This window comes from Oncorhynchus clarkii, chromosome 20 (assembly GCF_045791955.1).
Source record: "Oncorhynchus clarkii lewisi isolate Uvic-CL-2024 chromosome 20, UVic_Ocla_1.0, whole genome shotgun sequence".
In the NCBI taxonomy this organism is placed as follows: domain Eukaryota; kingdom Metazoa; phylum Chordata; class Actinopteri; order Salmoniformes; family Salmonidae; genus Oncorhynchus; species Oncorhynchus clarkii.
In genome coordinates, this window is record NC_092166.1 from 52,390,683 (window position 1) to 52,409,448 (window position 18,766).

At 44.0% G+C, this 18,766-nt stretch overlaps 20 non-coding genes across 20 annotated transcripts; all 20 read right to left on the reverse strand.

The window, feature by feature from the left end:
* Positions 1 to 101: 101 nt before the first annotated feature.
* Positions 102 to 174, reverse strand: trnaf-gaa (transfer RNA phenylalanine (anticodon GAA)). The gene has a single exon. It is a non-coding gene; the product is annotated as a tRNA-Phe (tRNA).
* Positions 175 to 770: 596 nt separating this feature from the next.
* On the reverse strand, positions 771 to 843 carry trnaf-gaa (transfer RNA phenylalanine (anticodon GAA)). The gene has a single exon. It is a non-coding gene; the product is annotated as a tRNA-Phe (tRNA).
* An 82-nt stretch (positions 844 to 925) lies between these two features.
* Positions 926 to 999, reverse strand: trnai-aau (transfer RNA isoleucine (anticodon AAU)). Its single transcript has one exon. It is a non-coding gene; the product is annotated as a tRNA-Ile (tRNA).
* A 1,461-nt stretch (positions 1,000 to 2,460) lies between these two features.
* Positions 2,461 to 2,533, reverse strand: trnaf-gaa (transfer RNA phenylalanine (anticodon GAA)). Its single transcript has one exon. It is a non-coding gene; the product is annotated as a tRNA-Phe (tRNA).
* Positions 2,534 to 2,609: 76 nt separating this feature from the next.
* trnai-aau (transfer RNA isoleucine (anticodon AAU)) lies at positions 2,610 to 2,683 on the reverse strand. Its single transcript has one exon. It is a non-coding gene; the product is annotated as a tRNA-Ile (tRNA).
* Positions 2,684 to 3,556: 873 nt separating this feature from the next.
* trnaf-gaa (transfer RNA phenylalanine (anticodon GAA)) lies at positions 3,557 to 3,641 on the reverse strand. Its single transcript has one exon. It is a non-coding gene; the product is annotated as a tRNA-Phe (tRNA).
* A 596-nt stretch (positions 3,642 to 4,237) lies between these two features.
* trnaf-gaa (transfer RNA phenylalanine (anticodon GAA)) lies at positions 4,238 to 4,310 on the reverse strand. Its single transcript has one exon. It is a non-coding gene; the product is annotated as a tRNA-Phe (tRNA).
* A 1,864-nt stretch (positions 4,311 to 6,174) lies between these two features.
* Positions 6,175 to 6,247, reverse strand: trnaf-gaa (transfer RNA phenylalanine (anticodon GAA)). Its single transcript has one exon. It is a non-coding gene; the product is annotated as a tRNA-Phe (tRNA).
* Positions 6,248 to 6,323: 76 nt separating this feature from the next.
* Positions 6,324 to 6,397, reverse strand: trnai-aau (transfer RNA isoleucine (anticodon AAU)). The gene has a single exon. It is a non-coding gene; the product is annotated as a tRNA-Ile (tRNA).
* Positions 6,398 to 7,425: 1,028 nt separating this feature from the next.
* trnai-aau (transfer RNA isoleucine (anticodon AAU)) lies at positions 7,426 to 7,499 on the reverse strand. Its single transcript has one exon. It is a non-coding gene; the product is annotated as a tRNA-Ile (tRNA).
* An 873-nt stretch (positions 7,500 to 8,372) lies between these two features.
* trnaf-gaa (transfer RNA phenylalanine (anticodon GAA)) lies at positions 8,373 to 8,445 on the reverse strand. The gene has a single exon. It is a non-coding gene; the product is annotated as a tRNA-Phe (tRNA).
* A 596-nt stretch (positions 8,446 to 9,041) lies between these two features.
* trnaf-gaa (transfer RNA phenylalanine (anticodon GAA)) lies at positions 9,042 to 9,114 on the reverse strand. The gene has a single exon. It is a non-coding gene; the product is annotated as a tRNA-Phe (tRNA).
* A 1,864-nt stretch (positions 9,115 to 10,978) lies between these two features.
* Positions 10,979 to 11,051, reverse strand: trnaf-gaa (transfer RNA phenylalanine (anticodon GAA)). The gene has a single exon. It is a non-coding gene; the product is annotated as a tRNA-Phe (tRNA).
* A 76-nt stretch (positions 11,052 to 11,127) lies between these two features.
* Positions 11,128 to 11,201, reverse strand: trnai-aau (transfer RNA isoleucine (anticodon AAU)). The gene has a single exon. It is a non-coding gene; the product is annotated as a tRNA-Ile (tRNA).
* Positions 11,202 to 12,229: 1,028 nt separating this feature from the next.
* On the reverse strand, positions 12,230 to 12,303 carry trnai-aau (transfer RNA isoleucine (anticodon AAU)). The gene has a single exon. It is a non-coding gene; the product is annotated as a tRNA-Ile (tRNA).
* Positions 12,304 to 13,176: 873 nt separating this feature from the next.
* On the reverse strand, positions 13,177 to 13,261 carry trnaf-gaa (transfer RNA phenylalanine (anticodon GAA)). Its single transcript has one exon. It is a non-coding gene; the product is annotated as a tRNA-Phe (tRNA).
* A 596-nt stretch (positions 13,262 to 13,857) lies between these two features.
* Positions 13,858 to 13,930, reverse strand: trnaf-gaa (transfer RNA phenylalanine (anticodon GAA)). Its single transcript has one exon. It is a non-coding gene; the product is annotated as a tRNA-Phe (tRNA).
* A 601-nt stretch (positions 13,931 to 14,531) lies between these two features.
* Positions 14,532 to 14,616, reverse strand: trnaf-gaa (transfer RNA phenylalanine (anticodon GAA)). Its single transcript has one exon. It is a non-coding gene; the product is annotated as a tRNA-Phe (tRNA).
* A 596-nt stretch (positions 14,617 to 15,212) lies between these two features.
* trnaf-gaa (transfer RNA phenylalanine (anticodon GAA)) lies at positions 15,213 to 15,285 on the reverse strand. The gene has a single exon. It is a non-coding gene; the product is annotated as a tRNA-Phe (tRNA).
* An 82-nt stretch (positions 15,286 to 15,367) lies between these two features.
* On the reverse strand, positions 15,368 to 15,441 carry trnai-aau (transfer RNA isoleucine (anticodon AAU)). Its single transcript has one exon. It is a non-coding gene; the product is annotated as a tRNA-Ile (tRNA).
* Positions 15,442 to 18,766: the final 3,325 nt, after the last annotated feature.

Sequence of the window (18,766 nt, forward strand, 5' to 3'; positions counted from 1 at the left end):
TTACTTTCAGAGGAGCAGCGTAGCACACACCATTGAGGCCCACAAACAAAGCTGTGGATAGTTTCCTTGAAGCCAGAGCATGAAGAAAGAACAAATACAAATGCCGAAACCAGGGATCGAACCAGGGACCTTTAGATCTTCAGTCTAACGCTCTCCCAACTGAGCTATTTCGGCAATTCACTAAATGTATTTCTGTGGCACCCTTGACAATTCACATGCATGTGACTCACAATTTTGACACTCAAAATGTACATCATAACCAGTACAGGGATCGAACCCATGACCTTGGCGTTATTAGCATCACACTCTAACCAACTGAGCTAACCCGCCATTTGGTATTTTGCTCAATTGTGGAAATGCACCAAGCCTCTGCAAGTGCTGGCATGTAAACAAACAAGTCCACCAACAGCATAGCCTGACAAGACTGGACCCTCTAGGTTGCTTCTTGCGGAAATACCAAACGGCTGGGGAATTAGCTCAAATGCTTAGCATGCGTGAGGTAGTGGGATCGATGCCTGCATTCTCCAAAAGCAAATTCTTTCATGGATCCAAGAAAACTCCAGTTCACACTTCATGCAGTCTTACGACAACCTACTGTCATGTAACAATGACAAGCAACTTTCCTGTAACACTGATGTCAAAATGTCAGATGAAAAAGCAAGAAATTACTTACTTTCAGAGGAGCAGCGTAGCACACACCATTGAGGCCCACAAACAAAGCTGTGGATAGTTTCCTTGAAGCCAGAGCATGAAGAAAGAACAAATACAAATGCCGAAACCCGGGATCGAACCAGGGACCTTTAGATCTTCAGTCTAACGCTCTCCCAACTGAGCTATTTCAGCAATCCACTAAATGTATTTCTGTGGCACCCTTGACAATTCACATGCATGTGACTCACAATTTTGACACTCAAAATGTACATCATAACCAGTACAGGGATCGAACCCATGACCTTGGCGTTATTAGCACCACACTCTAACCAACTGAGCTAACCGGCCATTTGCTATTTTGCTCAATTGTTGAAATGAACCGAGCCTCTGCAAGTGCTGGCACGTAAACAAACAAGTCCACCAACAGCATAGCCTGACAAGACTGGACCCTCTAGGTTGCTTCTTGCGGAAATTCCAAACGGCTGGGGAATTAGCTCAAATGCTTTGCATGCGTGAGGTAGTGGGATCGATTCCTGCATTCTCCAAAAGCATATTCTTTCATGGATCCAAGAAAACTCCAGTTCACACTTCATGCAGCCTTGTCTTACGACAACCTACTGTCATGTAAACAATGACAAGAAACTGTCATGTAACAATGCCAAGAAACTCTCATGTAACACTGATGTCACAATGTCAGATGAAAAAGAAAGACATTACTTACTTTCAGAGAGCAGCGTATCACACACTCTAACCAACTGAGCTAACCGGCCGCTGGCTACAGAGCACAGTTGTTGAGATGCACCGAGCCTCTGCAAGTGCTGGAGCACAAACTAACAAGTCCACCAACAGCATAGCCTGACAAGACTGGACACTCTTGGTTGCTCCTTGTGGCAATTCCAAACAGCTGGGGAATTTGATCAATTGGTATTGTATTTGCTTAGCATGCTATAGGTAGTGGGATCGATGCCCGCATTCCCCAAAAACATTTTTTTATGTCGATCCAAGAAAGCTCCAGTTCACACTTCATGCAGCCTCGTCTTACGACAACCTACTGTCATGTAACAATGACAAGCAACTTTCCTGTAACACTGATGTCAAAATGTCAGATGAAAAAGCAAGAAATTACTTATTGTTATTATTGTTGAAATGCACCGAGCCTCTGCAAGTGCTTCATGCAGCCTTGTCTTACGACAACCTACTGTCATGTAAACAATGACAAGAAACTGTCATGTAACAATGACAAGAAACTCTCATGTAACCCTGATGTCACAATGTCAGATGAAAAAGAAAGACATTACTTACTTTCAGAGAGCAGCGTATCACACACTCTAACCAACTGAGCTAACCGGCCGCTGGCTACAGAGCACAGTTGTTGAGATGCACCGAGCCTCTGCAAGTGCTGGAGCACAAACTAACAAGTCCACCAACAGCATAGCCTGACAAGACTGGACACTCTTGGTTGCTCCTTGTGGCAATCCCAAACAGCTGGGGAATTTGATCAATTGGTATTGTGTTTGCTTAGCATGCTGTAGGTAGTGGGATCGATGCCCGCATTCCCCCAAAAACTATTTTTTTTGTGGATCCAAGAAAGCTCCAGTTCACACTTCATGCAGCCTTGTCTTACGACAACCTACTGTCATGTAACAATGACAAGCAACTTTCCTGTAACACTGATGTCAAAATGTCAGATGAAAAAGCAAGAAATTACTTACTTTCAGAGGAGCAGCGTAGCACACACCATTGAGGCCCACAAACAAAGCTGTGGATAGTTTCCTTGAAGCCAGAGCATGAAGAAAGAACAAATACAAATGCAGAAACCCGGGATCGAACCAGGGACCTTTAGATCTTCAGTCTAACGCTCTCCCAACTGAGCTATTTCGGCAATTCACTAATTTTTTTTCACCCTTAACAATTCACATGCATGTGACTCACAATTTTGACACTCAAAATGTATATCATAGCCAGTACGGGTATCGAACCCATGACCTTGGCGTTATTAGCACCACACTCTAACCAACTGAGCTAACCGGCCATTTGCTATTTTGCTAAATTTTTGAAATGCACCGAGCCTCTGCAAGTGCTGGCACGTAAACAAACAAGTCCACCAAGAATATAGCCTGACAAGACTGGACCCTCTAGGTTGCTTCTTGCGGAAATTCCAAACGGCTGGGGAATTAGCTCAAATGCTTAGCATGCGTGAGGTAGTGGGATCGATGCCTGCATTCTCCAAAAGTAAATTCTTTCATGGATCCAAGAAAACTCTAGTTCACACTTCATGCAGCCTTGTCTTAGGACAACCTACTGTCATGTAAACAATGACAAGAAACTGTCATGTAACAATGACAAAAAACTCTCATGTAACACTGATGTCACAATGTCAGATGAAAAAGAAAGACATTACTTACTTTCAGAGAGCAGCGTATCACACACTCTAACCAACTGAGCTAACCGGCCGCTGGCTACAGAGCACAGTTGTTGAGATGCACCGAGCCTCTGCAAGTGCTGGAGCACAAACTAACAAGTCCACCAACAGCATAGCCTGACAAGACTGGACACTCTTGGTTGCTCCTTGTAGCAATTCCAAATAGCTGGGGAATTTGATCAATTGGTATTGTGTTTGCTTAGCATGCTGTAGGTAGTGGGATCGATGCCCGCATTCCCCAAAAACATTTTTTTATGTCGATCCAAGAAAGCTCCAGTTCACACTTCATGCAGCCTTGTCTTACGACAACCTACTGTCATGTAACAATGACAAGCAACTTTCCTGTAACACTGATGTCAAAATGTCAGATGAAAAAGCAAGAAATAAATTACTTTCAGAGGAGCAGCGTAGCACACACCATTGAGGCCCACAAACAAAGCTGTGGATAGTTTCCTTGAAGGCAGAGCATGAAGAAAGAACAAATGCCGAAACCCGGGATCGAACCAGGGACCTAACCAGGGACCTTTAGATCTTCAGTCTAACGCTCTCCCAACTGAGCTATTTCGGCAATTCACTAAATGTATTTCTGTGGCACCCTTGACAATTCACATGCATGTGACTCACAATTTTGATACTCAAAATGTACATCATAACCAGTACAGGGATCGAACCCATGACCTTGGCGTTATTAGCATCACACTCTAACCAACTGAGCTAACCCGCCATTTGGTATTTTGCGCAATTGTGGAAATGCACCAAGCCTCTGCAAGTGCTGGCATGTAAACAAACAAGTCCACCAACAGCATAGCCTGACAAGACTGGACCCTCTTGGTTGCTTCTTGCGGAAATTCCAAACGGCTGGGGAATTAGCTCAAATGCTTAGCATGCGTGAGGTAGTGGGATCGATGCCTGCATTCTCCAAAAGCAAATTCTTTCATGGATCCAAGAAAACTCCAGTTCACACTTCATGCAGTCTTACGACAACCTACTGTCATGTAACAATGACAAGCAACTTTCCTGTAACACTGATGTCAAAATGTCAGATGAAAAAGCAAGAAATTACTTACTTTCAGAGGAGCAGCGTAGCACACACCATTGAGGCCCACAAACAAAGCTGTGGATAGTTTCCTTGAAGCCAGAGCATGAAGAAAGAACAAATACGAACGCCGAAACCCGGGATCGAACCAGGGACCTTTAGATCTTCAGTCTAACGCTCTCCCAACTGAGCTATTTCGGCAATCCACTAAATGTATTTCTGTGGCACCCTTGACAATTCACATGCATGTGACTCACAATTTTGACACTCAAAATGTACATCATAACCAGTACAGGGATCAAACCCATGACCTTGGCATTATCAGCATCACACTCTAACCAACTGAGCTAACCCTCCTTTTGGTATTTTGCTAAATTGTGGAAATGCACCTAGCCTCTGCAAGTGCTGGCATGTAAACAAACAAGTCCACCAACAGCATAGCCTGACAAGACTGGACCCTCTAGGTTGCTTCTTGCGGAAATTCCAAACGGCTGGGGAATTAGCTCAAATGCTTTGCATGCGTGAGGTAGTGGGATCGATTCCTGCATTCTCCAAAAGCATATTCTTTCATGGATCCAAGAAAACTCCAGTTCACACTTCATGCAGCCTTGTCTTACGACAACCTACTGTCATGTAACAATGACAAGCAACTTTCCTGTAACACTGATGTCAAAATGTCAGATGAAAAAGCAAGAAATTACTTACTTTCAGAGGAGCAGCGTAGCACACACCATTGAGGCCCACAAACAAAGCTGTGGATAGTTTCCTTGAAGCCAGAGCATGAAGAAAGAACAAAAACAAATGCCGAAACCAGGGATCGAACCAGGGACCTAACCAGGGACCTTTAGATCTTCAGTCTAACGCTCTCCCAACTGATCTATTTCGGCAATTCACTAAATGTATTTCTGTGGCACCCTTGACAATTCACATGCATGTGACTCACAATTTTGACACTCAAAATGTACATCATAACCAGTACAGGGATCGAACCCATGACCTTGGCGTTATTAGCATCACACTCTAACAAACTGAGCTAACCCGCCATTTGGTATTTTGCTCAATTGTGGAAATGCACCAAGCCTCTGCAAGTGCTGGAATGTAAACAAACAAGTCCACCAACAGCATAGCCTGACAAGACTGGACCCTCTAGGTTGCTTCTTGCGGAAATTCCAAACGGCTGGGGAATTAGCTCAAATGCTTAGCATGCGTGAGGTAGTGGGATCGATGCCTGCATTCTCCAAAAGCAAATTCTTTCATGGATCCAAGAAAACTCCAGTTCACACTTCATGCAGTCTTACGACAACCTACTGTCATGTAACAATGACAAGCAACTTTCCTGTAACACTGATGTCAAAATGTCAGATGAAAAAGCAAGAAATTACTTATTGTTATTATTGTTGAAATGCACCGAGCCTCTGCAAGTGCTTCATGCAGCCTTGTCTTACGACAACCTACTGTCATGTAAACAATGACAAGAAACTGTCATGTAACAATGACAAGAAACTCTCATGTAACCCTGATGTCACAATGTCAGATGAAAAAGAAAGACATTACTTACTTTCAGAGAGCAGCGTATCACACACTCTAACCAACTGAGCTAACCGGCCGCTGGCTACAGAGCACAGTTGTTGAGATGCACCGAGCCTCTGCAAGTGCTGGAGCACAAACTAACAAGTCCACCAACAGCATAGCCTGACAAGACTGGACACTCTTGGTTGCTCCTTGTGGCAATCCCAAACAGCTGGGGAATTTGATCAATTGGTATTGTGTTTGCTTAGCATGCTGTAGGTAGTGGGATCGATGCCCGCATTCCCCCAAAAACTATTTTTTTTGTGGATCCAAGAAAGCTCCAGTTCACACTTCATGCAGCCTTGTCTTACGACAACCTACTGTCATGTAACAATGACAAGCAACTTTCCTGTAACACTGATGTCAAAATGTCAGATGAAAAAGCAAGAAATTACTTACTTTCAGAGGAGCAGCGTAGCACACACCATTGAGGCCCACAAACAAAGCTGTGGATAGTTTCCTTGAAGCCAGAGCATGAAGAAAGAACAAATACAAATGCAGAAACCCGGGATCGAACCAGGGACCTTTAGATATTCAGTCTAACGCTCTCCCAACTGAGCTATTCCGGCAATTCACTAAGTTTTTTTCACCCTTAACAATTCACATGCATGTGACTCACAATTTTGACACTCAAAATGTATATCATAGCCAGTACGGGTATCGAACCCATGACCTTGGCGTTATTAGCACCACACTCTAACCAACTGAGCTAACCGGCCATTTGCTATTTTGCTCAATTTTTGAAATGCACCGAGCCTCTGCAAGTGCTGGCACGTAAACAAACAAGTCCACCAAGAGCATAGCCTGACAAGACTGGACCCTCTAGGTTGCTTCTTGCGGAAATTCCAAACGGCTGGGGAATTAGCTCAAATGCTTAGCATGCGTGAGGTAGTGGGATCGATGCCTGCATTCTCCAAAAGTAAATTCTTTCATGGATCCAAGAAAACTCTAGTTCACACTTCATGCAGCCTTGTCTTAGGACAACCTACTGTCATGTAAACAATGACAAGAAACTGTCATGTAACAATGACAAAAAACTCTCATGTAACACTGATGTCACAATGTCAGATGAAAAAGAAAGACATTACTTACTTTCAGACAGCAGCGTATCACACACTCTAACCAACTGAGCTAACCGGCCGCTGGCTACAGAGCACAGTTGTTGAGATGCAACGAGCCTCTGCAAGTGCTGGAGCACAAACTAACAAGTCCACCAACAGCATAGCCTGACAAGACTGGACACTCTTGGTTGCTCCTTGTGGCAATTCCAAACAGCTGGGGAATTTGATCAATTGGTATTGTGTTTGCTTAGCATGCTGTAGGTAGTGGGATCGATGCACGCATTCCCCAAAAACAATTTTTTTTGTGCATCCAAGAAAGCTCCAGTTCACACTTCATGCAGCCTCGTCTTACGACAACCTACTGTCATGTAACAATGACAAGCAACTTTCAGGTAACACTGATGTCAAAATGTCAGATGAAAAAGCAAGAAATTACTTACTTTCAGAGGAGCAGCGTAGCACACACCATTGAGGCCCACAAACAAAGCAGTGGATAGTTTCCGTGAAGCCAGAGCATGAAGAAAGAACAAATCCCGAAACCCGGGATCGAACCAGGGACCTTTAGATCTTCAGTCTAACGCTCTCCCAACTGAGCGATTTCGGCAACTCACTAATTTTATTTCTGTGGCACCCTTGACAATTCACATGCATGTGACTCACAATTTTGACACTCAAAATGTACATCATAACCAGTACGGGGATCGAACCCATGACCTTGGCATTATTAGCACCACACTCTAACCAACTGAGCTAACCGGCCATTTGCTATTTTGCTCAATTGTTGAAATGCACCGAGCCTCTGCAAGTGCTGGCACGTAAACAAACAAGTCCACCAACAGCATAGCCTGACAAGACTGGACCCTCTAGGTTGCTTCTTGCGGAAATTCCAAACGGCTGGGGAATTAGCTCAAATGCTTTGCATGCGTGAGGTAGTGGGATCGATGCCTGCATTCTCCAAAAGCAAATTCTTTCAAGGATCCAAGAAAACTCCAGTTCACACTTCATGCAGCCTTGTCTTACGACAACCTACTGTCATGTAAACAATGACAAGAAACTGTCATGTAACAATGCCAAGAAACTCTCATGTAACACTGATGTCACAATGTCAGATGAAAAAGAAAGACATTACTTACTTTCAGAGAGCAGCGTATCACACACTCTAACCAACTGAGCTAACCGGCCGCTGGCTACAGAGCACAGTTGTTGAGATGCACCGAGCCTCTGCAAGTGCTGGAGCACAAACTAACAAGTCCACCAACAGCATAGCCTGACAAGACTGGACACTCTTGGTTGCTCCTTGTGGCAATTCCAAATAGCTGGGGAATTTGATCAATTGGTATTGTGTTTGCTTAGCATGCTATAGGTAGTGGGATCGATGCCCGCATTCCCCAAAAACATTTTTTTATGTCGATCCAAGAAAGCTCCAGTTCACACTTCATGCAGCCTTGTCTTACGACAACCTACTGTCATGTAACAATGACAAGCAACTTTCCTGTAACACTGATGTCAAAATGTCAGATGAAAAAGCAAGAAATGACTTACTTTCAGAGGAGCAGCGTAGCACACACCATTGAGGCCCACAAACAAAGCTGTGGATAGTTTCCTTGAAGGCAGAGCATGAAGAAAGAACAAATGCCGAAACCCGGGATCGAACCAGGGACCTTTAGATCTTCAGTCTAACGCTCTCCCAACTGAGCTATTTCGGCAATCCACTAAATGTATTTCTGTGGCACCCTTGACAATTCACATGCATGTGACTCACAATTTTGACACTCAAAATGTACATCATAACCAGTACAGGGATCGAACCCATGACCTTGGCATTATCAGCATCACACTCTAACCAACTGAGCTAACCCTCCTTTTGGTATTTTGCTAAATTGTGGAAATGCACCTAGCCTCTGCAAGTGCTGGCATGTAAACAAACAAGTCCACCAACAGCATAGCCTGACAAGACTGGACCCTCTTGGTTGCTTCTTGCGGAAATTCCAAACGGCTGGGGAATTAGCTCAAATGCTTAGCATGCGTGAGGTAGTGGGATCGATGCCTGCATTCTCCAAAAGCAAATTCTTTCATGGATCCAAGAAAACTCCAGTTCACACTTCATGCAGTCTTACGACAACCTACTGTCATGTAACAATGACAAGCAACTTTCCTGTAACACTGATGTCAAAATGTCAGATGAAAAAGCAAGAAATTACTTACTTTCAGAGGAGCAGCGTAGCACACACCATTGAGGCCCACAAACAAAGCTGTGGATAGTTTCCTTGAAGCCAGAGCATGAAGAAAGAACAAATACGAACGCCGAAACCCGGGATCGAACCAGGGACCTTTAGATCTTCAGTCTAACGCTCTCCCAACTGAGCTATTTCGGCAATCCACTAAATGTATTTCTGTGGCACCCTTGACAATTCACATGCATGTGACTCACAATTTTGACACTCAAAATGTACATCATAACCAGTACAGGGATCAAACCCATGACCTTGGCATTATCAGCATCACACTCTAACCAACTGAGCTAACCCTCCTTTTGGTATTTTGCTAAATTGTGGAAATGCACCTAGCCTCTGCAAGTGCTGGCATGTAAACAAACAAGTCCACCAACAGCATAGCCTGACAAGACTGGACCCTCTAGGTTGCTTCTTGCGGAAATTCCAAACGGCTGGGGAATTAGCTCAAATGCTTTGCATGCGTGAGGTAGTGGGATCGATTCCTGCATTCTCCAAAAGCATATTCTTTCATGGATCCAAGAAAACTCCAGTTCACACTTCATGCAGCCTTGTCTTACGACAACCTACTGTCATGTAACAATGACAAGCAACTTTCCTGTAACACTGATGTCAAAATGTCAGATGAAAAAGCAAGAAATTACTTACTTTCAGAGGAGCAGCGTAGCACACACCATTGAGGCCCACAAACAAAGCTGTGGATAGTTTCCTTGAAGCCAGAGCATGAAGAAAGAACAAAAACAAATGCCGAAACCAGGGATCGAACCAGGGACCTAACCAGGGACCTTTAGATCTTCAGTCTAACGCTCTCCCAACTGATCTATTTCGGCAATTCACTAAATGTATTTCTGTGGCACCCTTGACAATTCACATGCATGTGACTCACAATTTTGACACTCAAAATGTACATCATAACCAGTACAGGGATCGAACCCATGACCTTAGCGTTATTAGCATCACACTCTAACAAACTGAGCTAACCCGCCATTTGGTATTTTGCTCAATTGTGGAAATGCACCAAGCCTCTGCAAGTGCTGGAATGTAAACAAACAAGTCCACCAACAGCATAGCCTGACAAGACTGGACCCTCTAGGTTGCTTCTTGCGGAAATTCCAAACGGCTGGGGAATTAGCTCAAATGCTTAGCATGCGTGAGGTAGTGGGATCGATGCCTGCATTCTCCAAAAGCAAATTCTTTCATGGATCCAAGAAAACTCCAGTTCACACTTCATGCAGTCTTACGACAACCTACTGTCATGTAACAATGACAAGCAACTTTCCTGTAACACTGATGTCAAAATGTCAGATGAAAAAGCAAGAAATTACTTATTGTTATTATTGTTGAAATGCACCGAGCCTCTGCAAGTGCTTCATGCAGCCTTGTCTTACGACAACCTACTGTCATGTAAACAATGACAAGAAACTGTCATGTAACAATGACAAGAAACTCTCATGTAACCCTGATGTCACAATGTCAGATGAAAAAGAAAGACATTACTTACTTTCAGAGAGCAGCGTATCACACACTCTAACCAACTGAGCTAACCGGCCGCTGGCTACAGAGCACAGTTGTTGAGATGCACCGAGCCTCTGCAAGTGCTGGAGCACAAACTAACAAGTCCACCAACAGCATAGCCTGACAAGACTGGACACTCTTGGTTGCTCCTTGTGGCAATCCCAAACAGCTGGGGAATTTGATCAATTGGTATTGTGTTTGCTTAGCATGCTGTAGGTAGTGGGATCGATGCCCGCATTCCCCCAAAAACTATTTTTTTTGTGGATCCAAGAAAGCTCCAGTTCACACTTCATGCAGCCTTGTCTTACGACAACCTACTGTCATGTAACAATGACAAGCAACTTTCCTGTAACACTGATGTCAAAATGTCAGATGAAAAAGCAAGAAATTACTTACTTTCAGAGGAGCAGCGTAGCACACACCATTGAGGCCCACAAACAAAGCTGTGGATAGTTTCCTTGAAGCCAGAGCATGAAGAAAGAACAAATACAAATGCAGAAACCCGGGATCGAACCAGGGACCTTTAGATATTCAGTCTAACGCTCTCCCAACTGAGCTATTCCGGCAATTCACTAATTTTTTTTCACCCTTAACAATTCACATGCATGTGACTCACAATTTTGACACTCAAAATGTATATCATAGCCAGTACGGGTATCGAACCCATGACCTTGGCGTTATTAGCACCACACTCTAACCAACTGAGCTAACCGGCCATTTGCTATTTTGCTCAATTTTTGAAATGCACCGAGCCTCTGCAAGTGCTGGCACGTAAACAAACAAGTCCACCAAGAGCATAGCCTGACAAGACTGGACCCTCTAGGTTGCTTCTTGCGGAAATTCCAAACGGCTGGGGAATTAGCTCAAATGCTTAGCATGCGTGAGGTAGTGGGATCGATGCCTGCATTCTCCAAAAGTAAATTCTTTCATGGATCCAAGAAAACTCTAGTTCACACTTCATGCAGCCTTGTCTTAGGACAACCTACTGTCATGTAAACAATGACAAGAAACTGTCATGTAACAATGACAAAAAACTCTCATGTAACACTGATGTCACAATGTCAGATGAAAAAGAAAGACATTACTTACTTTCAGACAGCAGCGTATCACACACTCTAACCAACTGAGCTAACCGGCCGCTGGCTACAGAGCACAGTTGTTGAGATGCAACGAGCCTCTGCAAGTGCTGGAGCACAAACTAACAAGTCCACCAACAGCATAGCCTGACAAGACTGGACACTCTTGGTTGCTCCTTGTGGCAATTCCAAACAGCTGGGGAATTTGATCAATTGGTATTGTGTTTGCTTAGCATGCTGTAGGTAGTGGGATCGATGCACGCATTCCCCAAAAACAATTTTTTTTGTGCATCCAAGAAAGCTCCAGTTCACACTTCATGCAGCCTCGTCTTACGACAACCTACTGTCATGTAACAATGACAAGCAACTTTCAGGTAACACTGATGTCAAAATGTCAGATGAAAAAGCAAGAAATTACTTACTTTCAGAGGAGCAGCGTAGCACACACCATTGAGGCCCACAAACAAAGCAGTGGATAGTTTCCTTGAAGCCAGAGCATGAAGAAAGAACAAATCCCGAAACCCGGGATCGAACCAGGGACCTTTAGATCTTCAGTCTAACGCTCTCCCAACTGAGCGATTTCGGCAACTCACTAATTTTATTTCTGTGGCACCCTTGACAATTCACATGCATGTGACTCACAATTTTGACACTCAAAATGTACATCATAACCAGTACGGGGATCGAACCCATGACCTTGGCGTTATTAGCACCACACTCTAACCAACTGAGCTAACCGGCCATTTGCTATTTTGCTCAATTGTTGAAATGCACCGAGCCTCTGCAAGTGCTGGCACGTAAACAAACAAGTCCACCAACAGCATAGCCTGACAAGACTGGACCCTCTAGGTTGCTTCTTGCGGAAATTCCAAACGGCTGGGGAATTAGCTCAAATGCTTTGCATGCGTGAGGTAGTGGGATCGATGCCTGCATTCTCCAAAAGCAAATTCTTTCAAGGATCCAAGAAAACTCCAGTTCACACTTCATGCAGCCTTGTCTTACGACAACCTACTGTCATGTAAACAATGACAAGAAACTGTCATGTAACAATGCCAAGAAACTCTCATGTAACACTGATGTCACAATGTCAGATGAAAAAGAAAGACATTACTTACTTTCAGAGAGCAGCGTATCACACACTCTAACCAACTGAGCTAACCGGCCGCTGGCTACAGAGCACAGTTGTTGAGATGCACCGAGCCTCTGCAAGTGCTGGAGCACAAACTAACAAGTCCACCAACAGCATAGCCTGACAAGACTGGACACTCTTGGTTGCTCCTTGTGGCAATTCCAAATAGCTGGGGAATTTGATCAATTGGTATTGTGTTTGCTTAGCATGCTATAGGTAGTGGGATCGATGCCCGCATTCCCCAAAAACATTTTTTTATGTCGATCCAAGAAAGCTCCAGTTCACACTTCATGCAGCCTTGTCTTACGACAACCTACTGTCATGTAACAATGACAAGCAACTTTCCTGTAACACTGATGTCAAAATGTCAGATGAAAAAGCAAGAAATGACTTACTTTCAGAGGAGCAGCGTAGCACACACCATTGAGGCCCACAAACAAAGCTGTGGATAGTTTCCTTGAAGGCAGAGCATGAAGAAAGAACAAATGCCGAAACCCGGGATCGAACCAGGGACCTAACCAGGGACCTTTAGATCTTCAGTCTAACGCTCTCCCAACTGAGCTATTTCGGCAATTCACTAAATGTATTTCTGTGGCACCCTTGACAATTCACATGCATGTGACTCACAATTTTGATACTCAAAATGTACATCATAACCAGTACAGGGATCGAACCCATGACCTTGGCGTTATTAGCATCACACTCTAACCAACTGAGCTAACCCGCCATTTGGTATTTTGCGCAATTGTGTAAATGCACCAAGCCTCTGCAAGTGCTGGCATGTAAACAAACAAGTCCACCAACAGCATAGCCTGACAAGACTGGACCCTCTTGGTTGCTTCTTGCGGAAATTCCAAACGGCTGGGGAATTAGCTCAAATGCTTAGCATGCGTGAGGTAGTGGGATCGATGCCTGCATTCTCCAAAAGCAAATTCTTTCATGGATCCAAGAAAACTCCAGTTCACACTTCATGCAGTCTTACGACAACCTACTGTCATGTAACAATGACAAGCAACTTTCCTGTAACACTGATGTCAAAATGTCAGATGAAAAAGCAAGAAATTACTTACTTTCAGAGGAGCAGCGTAGCACACACCATTGAGGCCCACAAACAAAGCTGTGGATAGTTTCCTTGAAGCAAGAGCATGAAGAAAGAACAAATACGAATGCCGAAACCCGGGATCGAACCAGGGACCTTTAGATCTTCAGTCTAACGCTCTCCCAACTGAGCTATTTCGGCAATCCACTAAATGTATTTCTGTGGCACCCTTGACAATTCACATGCATGTGACTCACAATTTTGACACTCAAAATGTACATCATAACCAGTACAGGGATCGAACCCATGACCTTGGCATTATCAGCATCACACTCTAACCAACTGAGCTAACCCTCCTTTTGGTATTTTGCTAAATTGTGGAAATGCACCTAGCCTCTGCAAGTGCTGGCACGTAAACAAACAAGTCCACCAACAGCATAGCCTGACAAGACTGGACCCTCTAGGTTGCTTCTTGCGGAAATTCCAAACGGCTGGGGAATTAGCTCAAATGCTTTGCATGCGTGAGGTAGTGGGATCGATTCCTGCATTCTCCAAAAGCATATTCTTTCATGGATCCAAGAAAACTCCAGTTCACACTTCATGCAGCCTTGTCTTACGACAACCTACTGTCATGTAACAATGACAAGTAACTTTCCTGTAACACTGATGTCAAAATGTCAGATGAAAAAGCAAGAAATTACTTACTTTCAGAGGAGCAGCGTAGCACACACCATTGAGGCCCACAAACAAAGCTGTGGATAGTTTCCTTGAAGCCAGAGCATGAAGAAAGAACAAATACAAATGCCGAAACCAGGGATCGAACCAGGGACCTAACCAGGGACCTTTAGATCTTCAGTCTAACGCTCTCCCAACTGAGCTATTTCGGCAATTCACTAAATGTATTTCTGTGGCACCCTTGACAATTCACATGCATGTGACTCACAATTTTGACACTCAAAATGTACATCATAACCAGTACAGGGATCGAACCCATGACCTTGGCGTTATTAGCATCACACTCTAACAAACTGAGCTAACCCGCCATTTGGTATTTTGCTCAATTGTGGAAATGCACCAAGCCTCTGCAAGTGCTGGAATGTAAACAAACAAGTCCACCAACAGCATAGCCTGACAAGACTGGACCCTCTAGGTTGCTTCTTGCGGAAATTCCAAACGGCTGGGGAATTAGCTCAAATGCTTAGCATGCGTGAGGTAGTGGGATCGATGCCTGCATTCTCCAAAAGCAAATTCTTTCATGGATCCAAGAAAACTCCAGTTCACACTTCATGCAGTCTTACGACAACCTACTGTCATGTAACAATGACAAGCAACTTTCCTGTAACACTGATGTCAAAATGTCAGATGAAAAAGCAAGAAATTACTTATTTTCAGAGGAGCAGCGTAGCACACACCATTGAGGCCCACAAACAAAGCTGTGGATAGTTTCCTTGAAGCCAGAGCATGAAGAAAGAACAAATACGAATGCCGAAACCCGGGATCGAACAAGGGACCTTTAGATCTTCAGTCTAACGCTCTCCCAACTGAGCTATTTCGGCAATCCACTAAATGTATTTCTGTGGCACCCTTGACAATTCACATGCATGTGACTCACAATTTTGACACTCAAAGTGTACATCACAACCAGTACGGGGATCGAACCCATGACCTTGGCGTTATTAGCACCACACTCTAACCAACTGAGCTAACCGGCCATTTGCTATTTTGCTCAATTGTTGAAATGCACCGAGCCTCTGCAAGAGCTGGCACGTAAACAAACAAGTCCACCAACAGCATAGCCTGACAAGACTGGACCCTCTAGGTTGCTTCTTGCGGAAATTCCAAACGGCTGGGGAATTAGCTCAAATGCTTTGCATGCGTGAGGTAGTGGGATCGATGCCTGCATTCTCCAAAAGCAAATTATTTCATACATAAGGGAACATTTCGGCATTTCGTGTATGATCAGTGAAAAAGTCCATATTGCAAATGTACGGTCCCTTACTAGACGTCCGAAAACATTTGTAAAATTTGCGGTCGGCGTCGGCCCGTGCGGTAGGGCCAGACCTACCGGGAAGTCATCAAATGAACTTTGTCGGACATTCGGTTTCCGTTTTATAAAATAAACAAGTTTTGGACCATTTTTCCGCTATCCCGGAAATTCCCACAAGAGGGCATACGGAATCATATGGCAATTTGGCAAAACATCACGAATCACGACGGGGCCTTATCTCGAAAACGAAAAATATTTTGAAGCCGAAACTTGGTGAGCGTAGGTTTGGCATAATGGGCAGTTGGCCCCGAACAAGATGGCGTCTAGGCCTCAATGGTTTTTGAGTTATGGCCGTTTTTCTGGGATTAAAGGTCCAAAATGGAAGTAGAGAAATTATTTTTCCACTTCAGGTCAAAGTCAAGGAGCCTCCGGTGTCAATAAAAAAAGAACCAGCCATTTATCTATCGTCATTTAAGAGAAACGGAACAATGACAACTTGTTGATGGTCACAAATAGGCTTTTTTTTTTTCAACGGTTACAGATCCAGTTGCAGGGTGTTCATACGAATCTTTTTAAAGTGTGCTGCGGAGCTCTGCGAGATTTCTGTGATTTTCTATGATTTTCTGAAATAACACACACATACTAAACCCTCCGTAAATAACTCAGTTCTTAACGTAAAGACTTAAAACTCAGGATTATGTAAAAGCATACCCCAATGAGGATATGTGGTGACTTATAGCTTCCTGTGCCAACCGGAAGTGCCATAATTGGTGTCTCAGGGGCTGTTTCGAAGGGTTAAAAAAGTCTGATCTGTCCAAAACTTCATATATGTGATTAAGCAACCCCCATGAACTGTAAATCAGTCATTTTTCCCCAAAAAAATCAAAGGAAAAAAAAAATCACACTAAAACACAACTTGGATGGAGGGACGTATTGGGGTGCGTAGAGACAGACAGTGGCTGCAATAGTTAGCTTTGTTGGAGCTAAAAAAGAACCGTCAGACCTAGAGTTCCGAAACTTTAGAAACCTGTTCTAGACCTCCGGTCGATGGTGCGTGGTGAGTTACGTGGCTCTAGACGGTTCTCGGACCGAGAAACAGCCTCGTACATTTGCAATACCTTCAATTCATTTTGACCATCACAAAAATGACGACGTTTAGAAAAGTCTCAGAGACGCAAGGCTAGGTGCATTGAAACCGGCTCGGCCCATAGAGACGGACCCCAACGTTTCTGTCCGATAGCTCGTTCAAGGACCCCGTAGCAAGGCATGGAAAATAGTGGATTTTCAGCACCAATTAGGGTTTTTCTCGGACACCAAATGACCTATCGAGCCGAAACTCGGGATTCGGGGTCGCCTCACATAGGACTTCACATAATGTCCGAACTGGACCCGCAGCTAGAACGTAACTATGTGTTTTACCTTTTTATTATGTTTTAAACTAAAGGCGCTGTGAATTATGGGACTGCTCTGACATATGTGATAGTTGGCTTCTAAATGAGTAGTAAAAAGTGGGTTTGGTGTCATAATGACATCTAATTGACTGATGGACACTGACTTGCTAGTTGACTTTTGTGCATTTGCAATATGTTTAAACGGAGAGGGACCATCACCAAAATGGCATTCTGAAATCAACACAAAAAATGGCATCACCATAGTCTCCAGACTGTGCTGAGTTCAACGAGCTATCCCGCTTGACCGTAGCTCGCTCGGTCTAAGCGCAACGACCATTAGAAAAGTAGGCCCAAAATGAAGCCTGCCCCACAATGTCATTTGCTTTTGAGTGACAGTGAGAGAACCGTTAGGGTGAGAAGAAAAATTCCACCACATGAATGTTCCTAAGGTCCTCCCGATCCGTGCAAGCCTAACCTTGACCGTGTGGCATTAACCCTTAACAGTAAAACAGTGTTTTTTGATCTCACAGATTACAGTGTCATCTCTCCCCGTAGGAATACATTGCCTGCACCCCTAATTTCAACCTGAAGTCTATATGGGTTATGAATGCCGTATGAACCTGTCTTCGGTACCAGTCCATCAGGCCACTATGAGGTCTACCTGTGTTGATTCTGAGCTTCCTGGACCAACCGGAATTGGTTAAAATGCCCCTAAAAGTGTTTACCCATACCCTGCCTGCAGTTTGACAGACATAGTGCATTCAACCCTGTGTAAATCAGTCAGTTCTTAACGTAAGGACTTAAAACTCAGGATTCTGTAACAGCATACCCCAATGAGGATATGTGTTGATTTGTAGCTTCCTGTGCCAACCGGAAGTGCCATAATTGGTGTCTCAGGGGCTGTTTCGAAGGGTTAAAAAAGTCTGATCTCTCCAAAATTTCATATGTGTGATTAGGGAACCCCCATGAACTGTAAATCAGTCATTTTTCCCCCAAAAAATCAAAGGAAAAAAAAATCACACTAAAACACAACTTGGATGGAGGGACGTATTGGGGTGCGTAGAGACAGACAGTGGCTGTAATAGTTAGCTTTGTTGGAGCTAAAAAAGAACCGTCAGACCTAGAGTTCCGAAACTTTAGAAACCTGTTCTAGACCTCCGGTCGATGGTGCGTGGTGAGTTACGTGGCTCTAGACGGTTCTCGGACCGAGAAACAGCCTCGTACATTTGTAATACCTTCAATTCATTTTGACCATCACAAAAATGACGACGTTTAGAAAAGTCTCAGAGACGCAAGGCTAGGTGCATTGAAACCGGCTCGGCCCATAGAGACGGACCCCAACGTTTCTGTCCGATAGCTCGTTCAAGGACCCCGTAGCAAGGCATGGAAAAAAGTGGATTTTCAGCACCAATTAGGGTTTTTCTCGGACACCAAATGACCTATCGAGCCGAAACTCGGGATTCGGGGTCGCCTCACATAGGACTTCACATAATGTCCGAACTGGACCCGCAGCTAGAACGTAACTATGTGTTTTACCTTTTTATTATGTTTTAAACTGAAGGCGCTGTGAATTATGGGCCTGCTCTGACATATGTGATAGTTGGCTTCTAAATGAGTAGGAAAAAGTGGGTTTGGTGTCAATTGATATCCGTTTGGTGT